We start from the raw sequence: 16,939 nt of genomic DNA, 5'->3' as shown, positions 1-16,939 counted from the left end.
ATGATAAATTGTAAAATTTTCGTTAAAAATAATTGCAAGAAAAATTTTGTTTCTGATCAAAGTATTTCCTTAAAAGTAATATTGAAAAAAAATACCATAAAATCTCAAATGATATATTCAATTCTTTTGTATATTGTATTTTTTTTTGTTTAGAATACTTTCTATTTTCATTATATTGAATAGCAATAATATTTAGAGATATTATATCTATTATATATAGAGAGAGATAATATATAATATAATACAATATAATATATATAGAGATATTATATTGAATAGATAACTAATTTTAATATTCTAAATATATATAATATTTAGAATACTTTCTATTTTCATTACGTAAAGAAATACTAGGACTTCTCACACAAAAGCAAACAACCTCTTACACATGGTATAAATGATAAATTGTAAAATTTTCTTTAAAAATAATTGCAAGAAAAATTTCGTTTCTGATCAAAGTATTTCCTTAAAAGTAATATTGAAAAAAAATACCATAAAATCTCAAATGATATATTCAATTCTTTTGTATATTGTATTTTTTTTTGTTTAGAATACTTTCTATTTTCATTATATTGAATAGATATAATATTTAGAGATATTATATCTATTATATATAGAGAGAGATAATATATAATATAATACAATATAATATATATAAAGATATTATATTGAATAGATAAATAATTTTAATATTCTAAATACATAATATTTAGAATACTTTCTATTTTCATTACGTAAAGAAATACTAGGCCTTCTCACACAAAAGCAAACAACCTCTTACACACGGTATAAATGATAAATTGTAACATTTTCTTTAAAAAAAAATTGCAAGAAATATTTAGTTTCTTATCAAAGTATTTCCTCAAAAATAATATTGAAAAAAAAAATACCATAAAATCTCAAATGATATATTCAATTCTTTTGTATATTGTATTTTTGTTTTTGTTTAGAATACTTTCTATTTTCATTATATTTTAAATTCTTATAATTTTGGTCTGATTTGTTTTGAAATAAATGTTTTTCACTACTATATTTTTTTTTTATATAAATATACTTAAGAGGACGCCATACAGTGGAGAAAATTTTTTTTCGCTAATTCACCTTTTTCCTTCATTATTAATTTCAAATTTAAGTGTAGAAAAAGTTTTTCTTCTTCTTTTTTTTTTTTACTTATTTTTAAATGGGTTACACTTGGAACTATTGTCCATTGGCCACAGAAAGTGCCGGAACTGCTAACTCTCTTTTCGTTACCCAGTGGGCACCTGTGGCGAATCCACAGCGGTGGAGCAGCGTCGCCCACGTCGCACTACCACAACCCGTTTATAAAGCGGGCACACATAGGAGAAAGGACATAGAACAGAGATAGAGAGAAAGAAACATACATGCCTTGCCCGGGATTCGAACCCAGAACCTTTCTCATGCAAGGTGTTGAAAAAGTGAGTTCAGACAAACCTAGAGAAGGCCATGAAGTTTCAAATACTGAAAAGTAAATTTTTATATATACAAATTAAAATAAAATATGAGATGATAACTTAGGATTTCGAAACTGAGAATTTATCTTCTAATATTTTGTTTGCATTTCAATATTTTCAAGTTTTTTTTTTCTTTTTTTTCAGCAACTGAAGCTTTATGACTTACTCTAGGTTTTTACCTGAGCTTACTTTTTCTTTCTTTAAAATTTTTAATTAATAGTGAAGGAGAAAGAGAATTTGTGATGAAAATTTTCTTCCCCATTATGGCGTCCTCTTTAAGTATTAACATACAAAAAATACACGTAAATTAATTCTTAATTTTCAGTCGATTCTAAAAGTAACTTATTAAAATGCATGATGAGTTATTTTTATTAGCAAATAAAAATTTAAAAAAATGAAATTATCTATGATGATATATTATTATTTGTTTCGATAATAATTTTGTAACACTTAACTAAACAATTTTCCTTGAGAACATAAAAAAAGTTTTCGTTCATCATCGCACCATAAATAGCTTCGCGTAATATTTTCAGTTAAGGTCACAGTTATATTTCGCCTTCTCTTGATTTATGCGATAGCGTATTTCACAAAACAATAGCCTTTGCTTCCATAAATAAAATTTATTTCCAAAAATACCGCTAAATAATATGATTACTTTGATAAATGATCTCCAATATTTTTACACACAGAATTCTTCTCTGGAAACCTATAAACACCAATAACATACATTCTTTCTTGGAATCTAATATTTCCGCGATTCTATATCAAAGCGAAATGGCGCAGTAATTCAATTCCGTTCCATTGGTACCGAAACCTTTTACATGCCGGATCGGGAAATTGCTGGATGCTTAGCATACCCTATTCAATTGTTGGGCTTCGTCACTAGTGATACTCTAGTTGCGATAATATTATTTTAAGGGATTGCCCGACTGTTGACCTTTGAAGCGTTAAGCGGATGTGAAGTCTTTTGAGGTAGAAGGTGGACGGGAATGAATAAATAAATAATAAAGATCAGTATGCTTGACCTAGACGGAAGCACTATAAAAAGGTGGGGGATCTGCTATTGTTCTTCGGTCAAATCGTGTAAATCGTCTGATGTAAGACACGAAACCCACCCTGTTTGAACTTCTAAGAAAATGAAAAGGTATTAAAAGGGAAACATCAAATCTAACGGGCGTGTGACTATGCCCTACTTTTTGGATTCTTGTTTAACGTTATTATTTTTTAACTCTTTTTCAGATAAAGTAGACATTTTTGTTGTTGTTTAAAATTTAATCTGAACAATTTTAGTTTAAAAAAAATATTTAAGATAGTTTAATTTTCATAATCATTTAGTCATAATTGAATAATTTTAATTAATAATTACTATAATAATTTGTATCCAAATATTAAGGTAAAATAACCAGCAGCAGTTTATCCAATTAACCGTAAAGTTTATGGTTCGGAACAAATCTTTACCTTTACGGTTTTAAAACCATTTACAACTGGTGTGGTTAAAGAACTGTGATTACAAAACTCTAGGGTTTTGTAACCATTTACACCTAAAATGAGCCTTCAAAACCTTAAAACTGAAATTTAACTGGACATTGGACTCAGGTTATGTTAAGTTTTTCTTGTTAGATAACGGACATTGTTGTTAGGTTGTGGATGAGTTTTCTTACATTAAATAAACAACGGAATGCTGTTTAAATGGTTTGTATAGCGGTGCCATTTATCATGAGATATGGGAAATACGAGATTTTTATGTTAAGCAGTTCTGTGATACTGTCATCTATGCATGAAAGACAGTTTCGTATTCTAATATACCAATATCACCAATTGAGAAATTCAGGACATTAGAAAATCATCATGAGTTGATGAAATATTATGTTGGCAGTTTGGATTCGGATTCCCGTTTAACCCGTCATGAGATTGAGAGATTTGTTCTCTCGGCTAAAGTAGGTACCCAGATTCAAGGAACTAAGTGGCTTCATAAGGTAGGCTTAGTTAACACAGATAAAATTCTGGCTGTTTTACAGTATTTAGGTGAAAAGAGTAAATAAACGATTTATTTACAGTTTGAATGCCGTCATTTAAACTGAAAAATAACCATAAAGATATTTTTCTGATTTAATTGAATATGGTAAAATAATAAAAATAATTAAATAAAAAATTAAATGAAATAAATTGTAAATATAAACATAAATTAAATTATAATTAAATAAGATAAATAATATGTAAATATAAATTAAATCAATTGTAATTTAATGATTTTTTTTTTCTAAACAATTTTTAAAAGTGTAGTAAAAAGCTGCACTTTTCCCAAAGATGACAATTCTAGTTCAAACTGTTCTTCAGTGATGTATCGAAATGTGTACTTTACAAATTTAAGAAATTTGTTTTTGATAACAAATTATACAGGGAAGTCTGATTACCAGTTTCATTATCACATATCTCATAGCTGATTCGATTAAATAGCTTAATGTAAAGATCGAGCTATTAAAACATCCATTCATTGTTCATTCATGATTCAAAGCTCAAGCCGAAATAAATATTAATCCTAATTTTTCGTACTATTTTATTTAATAATTTTTAACTTTTTAGAGATAATTTTAATGGCTAAAATTTTAAATGATAACACAGCACCATATTTAAAACAGTTTTGGAAAAGCATTTAAAATGACATTAAGAACATTTACATTTAGTCACGTAACATTTACGAACGAGATATTTTGGAAACTTAAACAATTTTTTTTTTAATGTGAGGAGATTTAAACTATCTAAGAGGTAATAAAAAACCTTATTGATGTTTTTGAAACGTTTTTTACACTATAAATGTTACAAATCTATTATATTTAATATATATTTCAATTATATTTTCCTCGTCGATTGTGAGGGATTGGTAAAAAAAAAATTAAAAGGTAAATTAATGAAATCTAATTTCATAAATATCTATAAAATAATTTATTTCCAATTTTACCTTTCGTAATTTAGCAATTAAGTATTCATTATTAATGCATTGTATAAAAACATATGTATGGTTGTAAAATAATACTAAATATCTGTTATGTATAATAATTTTTACACTATACAATAATTAATTCTTTTTTCTATACTAAAAGTTTATATTACTGATACTGATAATAAAAACAATATTTCAATATTACGTTATTTATTATCAATTTTATACTGTACAATAATTATTACTTTCTGTACTAAAAGTTTATATTACTGATACTAAGAATAAAAACAATATTTCAATATTTTTGGGGGGGGGGCTTTGTAATTTGGCTAATGTTACAAATATTGGCATTAAGTTTTGATGGTTAAAAAAATTTGAACATGTGATGCTTCAATAATGTTTTCAGATCAATGAATTCGTCTAATTTAGAAATTCATTTAAGGAAATGTGGAAGTGGAATTACCACTTACATTGATGTAGGAAGATGTTCTTAATGTGGAAGAAATTTAAGGCTCATTTACTTCCGGGTCGTTAATTCCGTTGTTGTTTTTCCAATTTTATAAATATCTCCAGATTCAAATACCATGCACGCGTGTCTTGCTTAGTTCAATATTCTTCGTAGCCGTACATTCTTTTTTAGGAATTTTCAATTTCTCTAAGCGATGACTTTTGAATGCTGGGAAAATTAGTTTTTAATAGTATGAGAAATGAAATGTTATGATTATCCAAGCATTAATTTAAATGTTGCATTTGGATAGCAGTACAAATATAATCCGTAATCTAATAATGGATTGTGTTTGTTTCAAATACAACAAAGCCTTCAGGGATAAATATCGAAGAAATGGGAAGAACTTTTTTTTTTACCAACCTCTTACTCTTCATATTCATTTAGCTTTTAAAAAATATTTTAAAAAAAATCTATAACTAAAAAACTTTACCTTTAACATAGTTTCCGTTAAGAGAAGGTGATTTTTTAAAAAAATTGTCAAATCGGTGGTTTATTGAATAAAATTATTTTAAATTTCGAAGTTTATCATTTAATGTATCAAAAAAGAAAAGAAAATATTCTACGTACATGCACAACGAAAACTTAATATCAGTCATACTACGATTGTTGTTACTTTGTTAGGATTTTCTTTAAAATTTGACATTTGTGCTAAATGTTTCACATATATTTAAAATGCATTATTTTCTCCTCTAATAAAAAGCCTACAGCAAGTGAATATTTACTGTCAAATTAGGAATGAAAATTTTTATTTTCCGACGAACTCATTTTACGTTTAAAAAATAAAAATAAAAAAAAATTTATTTAAATTAATTAACTGCTACTTATTAGTTATTGAAATTATTGATAGTTAAAATTATTAATTATTCAAATTTTTAATTATTCAAATTAATAATTATTCAAATTATTAATTATTCAAATTATTAATTATTCAAATTNTTCCGACGAACTCATTTTACGTTTAAAAAATAAAAATAAAAAAAAATTTATTTAAATTAATTAACTGCTACTTATTAGTTATTGAAATTATTGATAATTCAAATTTTTAATTATTCAAATTTTTAATTATTCAAATTATTAATAATTCAAATTATTGATTATTCAAATTATTAATTATTCAAATTATTATTTATTCAAATTATTAATTATTCAAATTAATAATGCATTATTAAACTTTTTATAAACATCTTATTATTATTTAGAGTTCTCATTTTAATGTACAGTTCCGTGACGTTTATCGAGACGATAATGCATATTTCAAATGCATAATTGTCGCATTCATAGTTGTCGCAGAATGCATAATTGTCGCATTGTAAAAGCTTACAGCGATGAATATTTTTTGCTAAATAAGGGATTATTTGCTGATGATCTACCACCCAGACTCATTTTATAATAAAAAAGGAATTAACAAATACATTTTATTTAAATTAATTAATAGTTTCTTATTATTAATTAATAGTTTCTTATTAATTATAGTAGTTATTAAGTATTTAAATAAATAAAACAATAAATTTATTAAACGTTTTATTACTATTAAAAATTCCGTTACACTTAAGAGATTTAAAAATTTTCTCAATGTTGGTTTATTAAAAATGTACGAAAGCAATAAAATGTTGGCATGTTCAAAATGTTAGTGTTCGGTATTTAATTCGTCAACAAAATAAATGTACAAATATCATCCACGTACAATGAAACTTATACTACTGAGCACTATTAAACTGTGCCTATACACGTCAATGCAAAATACGTTCTAACTTTCTATTTACAATTTTTAACTCATACAATTCACGAAATAGTTTATCAGTGTGCATGCTCATAAGTTATGTAAAAATGTGAATTTTTTTTTAAAAAAAACTTGTACATGAAGGCTACTATGTAGAATACATTTAAATCATAATCTTATGTATAATATTTTTCTCAATTAATGCAAAACTTAATTTCATTGTTGAATGAGGCATGAATAGTGAGTAATAAATGAGGCATTTGCCATGATCTCACCGGTCATGTTCATGTTGTGTTCAAACAATATTTAAAAAAAAATTTAATTATTACTAAATTATGTCATTTTCTTTGAATCTCTTTTTAATTTTTTGTTTGCATTGTTAATATATATTTTTATATATATTTATATATATATTTATATAATATATATTAATATAATGTTTTAAACCATAAGTCACCTAAACCATAAGTCCGAGAGTCCTGAAATTCGGCTTATAGCTTACAGCTCTAATTTATTAAAAACAGTTTTTCTACTAAAGTTAAAATTATTCACTTAACATCTATGAACTAAAAGGAATTCTGTTTGCTTGCGCTTGCTTAGCTCTACTTCCTACGTCCAAATATTACTATCCATTAGTATTGTAAACATTTAGATCTCTTGGTGAACAGAAGTGATTTTTCGAAGTAATTGACATCATCATTGGTGACATCAAGGAAAATAATGGTTTCAATAATTTCTTCGAATTTTTTTTCTAAATCAAATAATGAAATTTGGACCGAAATATGTAATTTGAAATTAACTATTACCTGGTTTTTCCTGACATGTGTTAGAATTTTTATCTTAATTTGTGTTGTAGCATGTATTTTCCTCACATGTGTTGGAAAATTTGCTCAGAGTATGGATGACCATAAATTACGACTACATAGGGTTTATATGTCACTCTTTCTTCTTTTAAAGAAAATTCAAGGTGTTTTACATTTATTGTATGGTGACATTAATGAAAATAATGGTTTCAATAATTTTTGTTTAATTTATTTCTCAATCAAATAATGAAATTTGGGCCGAAATGTATAATTTGAAATTGACTATTACCTGATCTTTCCTATCAGGAGTTAGAATTTTTATCTTAATATGTGTTGCAACATGTATTTCCTGACATGTGTTGGAATTTTTATCCTAACATGTGTTGTAACATTTATTTTCCTAACATGTGTTGGAAAATTTGCACAGATTATGGATGACCATAAATTATGACTACATAAGGTTTATGCCACTCTCTCTTCTTTTAAAGGAAATTCAAGGTGTTTAACGTTTTTTACATGGTGACATCAAAGGAAATAATGGTTTCAATAATTTTCTTTAAAATCAAATAATGAAAGTTGGGCCAAAATATATAATTTGAAATTAATTATTACCTGATCTTTCCTGACATGTGCTGGAATTTTTATTTGAACATAGCGACGCAACACCTCTATAATCAACTCTGCCACCGGCTCTTCTCTTATACCCTGATAAATAATTATTAAATAATTATAATATTATTAAGTAATTATAATTATTTATAATATTAATATTATAAATAATTATTAAATAATTATAATTATTTATAATATTAATATTATACATAATTATTAAATAATTATAATTATTTATAATATTAATATTATAAATAATTATAATTACTTAATAATATTATAATTATTTAATAATTATTTATCAGGGTATAAGAGAAGAGCCGGTGGCAGAGTTGATTATAGAGGTGTTGCGTCGCTATGTTCAAATAAAAATTCCAGCACATGTCAGGAAAGATCAGGTAATAATTAATTTCAAATTATATATTTTGGCCCAACTTTCATTATTTGATTTTAAAGAAAATTATTGAAACCATTATTTCCTTTGATGTCACCATGTAAAAAACGTTAAACACCTTGAATTTCCTTTAAAAGAAGAGAGAGTGGCATAAACCTTATGTAGTCATAATTTATGGTCATCCATAATCTGTGCAAATTTTCCAACACATGTTAGGAAAATAAATGTTACAACACATGTTAGGATAAAAATTCCAACACATGTCAGGAAATACATGTTGCAACACATATTAAGATAAAAATTCTAACTCCTGATAGGAAAGATCAGGTAATAGTCAATTTCAAATTATACATTTCGGCCCAAATTTCATTATTTGATTGAGAAATAAATTAAACAAAAATTATTGAAACCATTATTTTCATTAATGTCACCATACAATAAATGTAAAACACATTGAATTTTCTTTAAAAGAAGAAAGANATGTTTGCAATTTTAAAAGCCATACAAGTTTCAACGGTATTGTTTAAAAAAAAAAATTAAGAAAGGAATTTTCGCAATTTTTTCTGTAACCGGCAAGATTTTCCAGAGAAGTACGCTTTTTTTTTTTAAACTTATAATTAACTTCACAGACTATCCTTTTAGAGATTTTACTCTACATTTGTGAAAATGTTGAAAGGATAATATGATATATATTTTTTTTTATCTTTTCTGTATCGCTATATTAAAAAGGGATAGAAATTTATTAAAAATAAATCAGGTGGGAAAAAAACGTAAAAAAGAAAAGAAAAAAGAAAGGAATAACATTTGTTTTGTCACATTATGACGTAATCTGACGTCATTCACCCGCATCCGTATTTTATTTAATCATTTTGTTGTTATTTACCAGAAATGCAATTTATCAAGTTCCATTTATAAAGAAATATAAATAGGAAAAAATTTCAGTTTATAAGACAGGGACAAGTACAAAGATAGTGAAAATCGTGTTGCATAAGCTCCCTGCTACCAAAACCAAAAACAGGCAAAAGAAGAAAAAAAGAATAATACCCTGAAAACTTATCAGATTCGAACAATGAGGCTTGGAATATATAAAAATAGCTACAGAAGAATGGATAAAACTTCCTGTATTTACATATTCTAAAGAATGATAAAATGACTTCTAGAATAGAAATATGTTAAAGACGTGTTATTTTGGAATAGAAACGTGTAAAAGAATATGTGAAATAAAGATTAAATGGATGGTATGAATAAATTACAAAGAAAATGAATTTTTCGTATAAAATTTTCTTCTTTGTAACAAATAAATCTATTTTATAATAATTATTTTTGTAATAATCATTTTTATATTTGTTCTATAATTGTATCTTATTTGATTTTCGTGCTAGTTTGCAAAACGGCTATTAATTAAAAGAATGTTCCATATTATTACATCATTATAAATTACTTTATTTAACATACTTATAGCTCGCGAAAAATTATCTATACTACGGAGAAGTGCTAGGTGATATCGAAATTTCAATATCGCGATATATTGTTAAAAATCGATACTTAATGGTAACATATCATCGTATATCACTAATACTTAACGGCTTATATACTTATGGAAGATAGATCGGTGAATTTTGTCTATAATTAGCCAGTACTCACTATGCTAATTCTGAAAATTGTGCAAAATGTCAATATCGAAGAAAACCCCCATTTTTGACAAAATAAAAAGCGTTGTAACTTTTTGAATAAATGCATTTTTCTATAAGAGAAGTTACTCCAACACTACATATAGGTTATCAAAAAAAAATTCAAATATTTAGAATTAATTACTTATTTTGATAATTTTCATCAAGCGAAAACTTTCGCCAAATTGGCGCTTTGAAAAAAATAATAAATAAAAAAATTTTTGTTTGATTATTTAAACCATTGGTTTGTGCTAAAATAAATATAATACTTTACGTCAAGATGGTAAATATGGTTGAAAATTATAGCTTTGTTTCGAGTTTAAAGCACTTAAACTGTGACCTTTTTATTTTCTTGAAAATAAAAAATAAATAAATAACTAGCTACAGTTTGAGTACCTTTAATTCTTCTAAAGTCCATCTAACTATAAATACCTTTTACTTGAGCAAAGTTAAATTTTAAGCAGTATTTGCTCAAAAAAATTGTCTGTGAACAGCGAAACAGACAAATTCATTAAATATATATGTATATAAGAAATTAAAATTAAATAAAAAAATTAGTGAGAATTTTCTATTTAGATGAAAATCATTGAAATCTCTTATCAATTGTTACATTTTGTAATTTATTTGCAAAACCCTTATGTAGAGAATTTTCGAATATTTAAAAATTAAATCCCAAACACTTCGGATTTTCCCTAAACTACGACTTGTGATTTTTCATGTTAATATGTAGTTCCATTTTCATAATTAGCGTACAAGATTGAGAAATCTGAAACTAACATTAATGAAATGCTGTTATAAATTCCCAGTTATTATAAAAATAGATATCAATCTGTGAAAAGATCTATTTCATGTGACGAAAAAATTTTTTTTAAAAAAAACTAAATAATCTGTTTATACGTCTCAATCTGATTTTGAGAAAGTAAAATAAGTTGATAAGCAATCTGATTTGATGATATGGGATAACGGAAAAAAAGTAAACTAAGTTTTCGCTAAAACGTTATGCACTTAAAATGAAGAGAACTGGTTTGTCATTCCAAGTCAGGTGACCTACATGACAACAGGTGCTTTTTACGTGAATTTTTTCAAAAGAACTTCCGAAGTACGTGTGGCTCGGTGGTCTAGGGGTATGATTCTCGCTTTGGGTGCGAGAGGTCCCGGGTTCAAATCCCGGCCGGGCCCATGTGCTAAAAATTTTATTTTAATTTTCAATGCATTTATGCATGTTTTGTTAACTTATTCGATAATTGCTATGCATGTTTTGCGATGAGAAAAGAGTAATAATTTTATTTCATACGTTAGTAGCACGCTTTTTTTATTTACGTTTTTTAAGCAATTGAGAGCTGTGACTAAAAGGTTTTTTTTTTTCCTTTTGATTTATGCATTCAATATGTAAAGCTGCTGTCAATATCATTTAAAATTAGATTTTTTAATTAAAATTTCTGAAAATAAATAGTTTCTAAATATGCCTTATGTATGGATCATGTATCTTTATTTATTTATTTTTATTTAATAAATAGACTTGAAGCTTTAATTTATTTGCTTATTTATTCTTAAAAACCTTTAAAAGACTTTTTAGAGGCATATTAAAATTGTTAGCTTTTTTTTATTGAAAATGATTTACAAAATTAAAGTTGATATTAAAAATTTAACTAAAAAAATTTAAATTTTAAAAGAATCTTAATCTAAATAACTTATTCTAAATAAAAGAATCTAAAATAACTTTTAACTCTTAAGCATTTAATCTAAATTGATGCTCTTACTTCTTATATACATGGCTTCATTTATTTACGAAAAAAAGTGTTCTTAAAACATCACCTTTGATATATATATTAAAAATTCTTAGGTTCCCTACGTTGAAACAAGCAACATAATTTACATTTCATCGCTAACGATGTGGCTCGGTGGTCTAGGGGTATGATTCTCGCTTTGGGTGCGAGAGGTCCCGGGTTCAAATCCCGGCCGGGCCCAATGTTCCTTTTATTTTATTTTTTTAAATAAATTTTGTATAATTTATTTATTTTTCTTTCTTACATTTCTTACCATCTATATTGTTTTACTTTTTTTACTGAAGGATTGTGTAGAAATTAATGATTTCGTTTAAATTAAACGCGTTTATTTTTGGAATTATATTTTTTCAATAATTCTTTAAAGAAAAGTTAGTTTCTTTGCCCATCTACTTTATACGTTTACATTTTTGCATGTATTGCTTATATTATTAAGTAAGTGTTTTATGGAATAAAATTTCAAATACTAATAAAGTTTATAAAGTTTGTGAAATGAAGTTTATAATATATTATAAACTTTATTATGTACNAAATTTAAAAATTTGAAAACTATTATAATTAAATAGAATATTATGATTACGCAACATTTATCAATTAATATATTTATTTGTAATGTTTAACAGTCTTTTAATACTTTTCTTTTTAATTTGCATACAAAGTAATTTTATAGTGTAACCTTTTGTTTTTCATATCATGTGATTTAAAAAAATTTAAACCGAATTAGCAAGAAGCGTTTGAATCTGTAAAATTTTTACTGAAACATGACTAATTTTAAAATAACATTACTGGTTGAAATCATAAGGTTAGATTAAAAATTTTGAGATTTGATCATTGATAATATTAAAATAAAAATAAATTAAATAAAACCCCATTGAATATTCTTGCTTGGCACCATGGTTAATATACTAACCTTATAACTGATAAGTCAGGAGACTGTTTCGAAATTTCTGAGACTTAGATTGAAGAAAAATATTTAAAGTATAAAAATGATAATTTTCTTTATTTAGTTTGAAACTTTAATTATTAAATGAAAAAATGTTGAAATGCATAAAGTATTGCAGAAATCTTATTTATAAAAATTCTTAATTTTTTTAAAATTCTTAACTAAAAAATTTTTTACGAAAATAAATAATGAACGTAATTTTAAATTTAATTTGATGTTAAAAAAAATTAAGAAAATATTTAAATCCTTCTTCTGAATAAAATTTGATTTTCTTTCGTAATTATTATAAATTAAATATATAAATAAAAAATACTATCATATACAATATTATTTTTATTTTCTCAATTGAAAAAAAGTTTATTTTTATTAAAATTTTTTTTTTTATATAAGTTGGATTCAAATGATATAAATAATCTTTTTGACATCTTTTGAATGTGATTAAGTTAGCAATACATTGTTTATTTCCTTGAAAGATTTCCGTATCGTGGTCTCTGCGGCGGAATAATCGCCAAGTCTTGGCAACTTCCGAACTGCGGCCTGCAAAAAACTAAAAAAATTATTTTTTAAAAATAATAAAAATATTCTCAGATGGCGACCAACCCAACAGGTATAACACGTAGCCCCTACTTGTTTGAAAAAAAAAACAATTTGACAAATTCTACACATTTTTGTGGAATTTATCAAGAAAATAGCATTTTGGTAGGTAATTCTTAAGATTATTTTTAATATTATGATTACATATAATTTAAACTGCGGTTTCACATGGTTTATATAAACTTTATACACTTATATCTTAAACTGTAACAAGTTCAGAATTTTAGTTAAATTTTAAAAAGAAATAGACCAACGAACAAGTTGACAATTACTACATTTGAACTTTTCTCCAAATAACCTGTGTTTAAAGAGATGAAAGCGCTACGTAGTTGTAAGTTAGTTAAAGTTAGTTGTTACATAGTTTACAAGACAGTTATTTCCTTTAATTTTCTTCTAAATAAAGTGTGGCTAGAGAGAGAGGAAACGTTTAAGCAAATATTATTTAGTTTACATTATGGTTTAAATAAAGTATGTATAGATACATTTTAAATAGCAACAATTTCAGAATTTCAGTTTTTTTTTTTTTTTTTTTTCTTAAACTAATAAAACTAATATTGAAATTAATCGATAATCGACTAATATTGAAATTAATGAATTTAAGAGTAATAAATTAATTCTTTCCTTTTTTACTTCTTACTTCTTTTTTTTATCACTTTTCTAACAACACAGCAAAGAAATAACAGCAAAAAAAAAAAAAAAAAAAATGGTCCTTAAAATTTTGAGAACACCTATCCCTTTTAAGAGAATCCCTCTCATAGAAATAGGTAGTATCTTTCTTTAAAATTCTAACGAATTACGAATTTTAATTAAATTTTCAAAAGTAAATTAATTCTTTTCTTTGTTTTATCTTGCTTATTCTACTATTCTTTTTTAAACTTTTGTAACCACACAGCAAAATAATTCTGGCAAAAAAAAAAAGAAGAAAAAAACAACAGCAATGGTCCTTAAAATTTTGAGAACGCATATCTCTTTTAAGAGAATCCCTCTCATAGAAATTGGTAGTATATATCTTTGAAATTCTAACGAATTACGAATTTTAATTAAGTTTTCAAATTTAAATTAATTTTTTCCTTTGTTATGTCTTGCTTATTCTATATTTTTTTTTACACTTTTGAAACCACATAGCAAGATAATCCTGGCAAAAAAAAAAGATCCTTAAAATTTTGAGAACACATATCCCTTTTAAGAGAATCCCTCTCATAGAAATAGGTAGTATATTTCTTTAAAATTCCAACAAATTAAGAATTTTAATTAAATTTTCAAATTTAAATTAATTTTTTCCTTTGTTATATCTTGCTTATTCTACTATTTTTTGTGCACATTTGTAACCACACAGCAAAATAATTCTGGCAAAGAAAAAAAAAAAAGTTACAACAATGGTCCTTAAAATTTTGAGAACACATATCTCTTTTAAGGGAATCCCTTTCATAGAAATTGGTAGTATATATCTTTGAAATTCTAACGAATTACGAATTTTAATTAAATTTTCAAATTTAAATTAATTTTTTCCTTTGTTATATCTTGCTTATTCTACATTTTTTTTACACTTTTGAAACCACATAGCAAGATAATCCTGGCAAAAAAAAAAGATCCTTAAAATTTTGAGAGCACATATCCCTTTTAAGAGAATCCCGCTCATAGAAATTGGTAGTATATATCTTTAAAATTCTAACGAATTAAGAATTTTAATTAAATTTTCAAATTTAAATTGATTTTTTTTCTTTGTTTTATCTTGCTTATTCTACTATTTTTTTTACACTTTCGTAACCACACAGCAAGATAAACCTGGTATAAAAAAAAGAAAAAAAGATCCTTAAAATTTTGAGAACACATATCCCTTTCAAGAGAATCCCTCTCATAGAAACTGGTAGTATATATCTTTAAAATTCTAACGAATTAAGAATTTTAATTACATTTTCAAATTTAAACTAATTCTTTCCTTTGTTATATCTTGCTTATTCTACATTTTTTTTACACTTTTGAAACCGAACAGCAAGATAATTCCGGCAAAAGAATTGTCTTACCAGAAACGAAAACAATTCTCTTTTCGTTTGATTGAATTAGATTAAATGGCGGGGAAAATATCCCATATATTTTCCCACTTCCCATGCGGGAACTTTCTATTCCGTGTCTCCCACATGTCAACTTTCATTTCTAATACCGTTTGAATCGTTTATTTATAGAGACGGAACTAATTTCCGTGAATTTTCTTCAAAATAACCTGTAGCTAGAGAGAAAAAGTAATGCGGAATTTCGATTCTAAGAATCGGGTGCTACATCGCTGTTCCCTTGTTTAGAATTGCAAACAAGTTTCTCGGAAATAGGTTCTTTCCGCATCATTATTTTTGTAAGATGAGAATATTTACTGGTTCCGAGATTAAAGGATGGTAGTAAAAAGAAACGAGATTATACTTAAGAAGAAATAAAATAGAATTTCAATTAAGAAAAACGTATTAATGTTTAGAATAATTATTTATTCTTACACTGAGAAAAAAAAACTATGGCTAAAACTACCGAAATATGGTAAAATTTGCCGTTTCTTTTGCCTTTCCGAACACCAAAAAGGTCATATTTTTACTAAAGAGTTCTCTTAATAATTTTGATAAAATTAACAATAAAATATTTTTTTTTTAATATGAGATAAAATTTAATAAGTGTAGTGAAATTCGGTAATTTTTATCATGATACCTTAGAGCAAGACATAAAAATCATTTATATTTGCTTTTAAGCTTTCTATTTTTAAATAAATAAGTGCTAATAAAAATTATGAGTTTGAAAACTAAAATTTCTGGTAAACCATTACCATATAAACGGAAATATTACCAAAAGAATGGTATAAATACCGTTATATTAATATCAATTATCAAAATTATTGATTTTTCTTTACTAGAAATGTCTCTAACAGTACTACAATTTTACCAGAATTTTTTCTCCGTGAAATTTTATTACATTCAAGCCCATTTATTACTAGTCCAAATTTAATTAGATCCTGGTTAACGGGGAAATTTTCAATATATGGTTGATTTAATTCTTAAATGGCTACATAAAATCCGGTGCCCATGTGCGAGTGGCTTTATTACGCATAGAGAAGGTTCTTCATTATAGAGTCAAAGCTGGTTATATGGTATTAGTTTGCTATCAATTTGAACATGCAGTACCCTATGCATTTTTGTGCAATGTTTTACTTTCTCTTTGATCTCGTTGAGGGGTTGAACACAAAAAATTGACCCTTTTTTGGCTAGCTAGAGTTCACCATTATCAACTAGAACTCTGGTTTTTGATGGCAATACAAATTTAAATCGTTTTTTAACCTCTACAAACAAATTTCACAGTCCTTTGTTGTACAAACTTTTTTTGGTGAATGAAGATTTTACCTTTTGTCGATTTGACGATGCAAGTTTTTGTCTTTTTTCTGAATGTTATAAGCATAATCTACTACTAAAAAAAGAAAATGTTCTTATCGTTTGTGAGAATTACGGGCATCATCCGACCAGACAA

General features: G+C 25.5%; 1 protein-coding gene and 2 non-coding genes across 3 annotated transcripts in view; all 3 read left to right on the top strand.

Moving 5' to 3' along the window:
- LOC107454139 (whirlin protein dyschronic) overlaps window positions 1–16,939 on the top strand; it is a 370,134-nt gene that overhangs the window by 277,206 nt on the left and 75,989 nt on the right. The window lies entirely within an intron of this gene.
- TRNAP-UGG (transfer RNA proline (anticodon UGG)) lies at window positions 11,228–11,299 on the top strand. The gene has a single exon. It is a non-coding gene; the product is annotated as a tRNA-Pro (tRNA).
- On the top strand, window positions 12,016–12,087 carry TRNAP-UGG (transfer RNA proline (anticodon UGG)). The gene has a single exon. It is a non-coding gene; the product is annotated as a tRNA-Pro (tRNA).

Source organism: Parasteatoda tepidariorum, chromosome 1 (assembly GCF_043381705.1).
Source record: "Parasteatoda tepidariorum isolate YZ-2023 chromosome 1, CAS_Ptep_4.0, whole genome shotgun sequence".
NCBI lineage: Eukaryota > Metazoa > Arthropoda > Arachnida > Araneae > Theridiidae > Parasteatoda > Parasteatoda tepidariorum.
Note: the sequence above shows the minus strand (reverse complement) of the source record. Positions and strands in the feature narration are given on the sequence as shown.